This window comes from Canis lupus, unplaced genomic scaffold, assembly GCF_011100685.1.
Source record: "Canis lupus familiaris isolate Mischka breed German Shepherd unplaced genomic scaffold, alternate assembly UU_Cfam_GSD_1.0 chrUn_S221H381, whole genome shotgun sequence".
Taxonomy (NCBI): Eukaryota; Metazoa; Chordata; class Mammalia; order Carnivora; family Canidae; genus Canis; species Canis lupus.
In genome coordinates, this window is record NW_023331104.1 from 7655 (window position 1) to 8396 (window position 742).

Sequence of the window (742 nt, forward strand, 5' to 3'; positions counted from 1 at the left end):
CTCCAAAAAAGATAAAATGAGCTGTGCCTGTTTCTTTGAAATCTGAGTTTCCTTTGGCTCAAACTTCCTTGAAAAGCAAACTAAGAATTACTTAAAAATATTCTTTTGCTATTGTGGTCTCTTTTACCCGTCATGTGCTTTCACCTACTGAAAATTATTTTAGTTCTTGAACAATGTAATTCCAAGCATAGGACTAGAAGTGCAACAGACCTGTTGTATATGTCATTCTTTCACTTAAGGCACACTGTAGATTGTATGATGCCCCACTATTTATGTACCAAGAAGAAATTTTTAGAAATCATGCCAGTTATAGTTTTAAGACATTTTGAATTAGAAATTGGATTCCGATGTCAGAGATATTAAAAGGTGACAAAATGAGCATCTTGGAATCATTGAAATAGAGTATTCTTGCTCATCCTTAAACGTAGCTGCAAAGTAGGCATAATTGGATCATTTTACCTAATTGTAGTGAGTCTTCGTAAGTTGTAGTAATAGCTTTAATAATATTTGTGGTAGGAACTAGTATCTAAACACTTTGCATGGATCCTCATTTAAGGATCACGACAAGAGGTCCTATGAGATAAGTACCTTTTATTTTATTTATTATTACTATTGTTTTGTGACCTCTATAACCAACAGGGGTCTCGAACCCCTGGCTCCCGAGATCGAGTGACATGCTCTTCAGAGTGAGCCAGACAGGTGACCTGAGATAACTATTTTTATGCACATTTTATGCCCATTT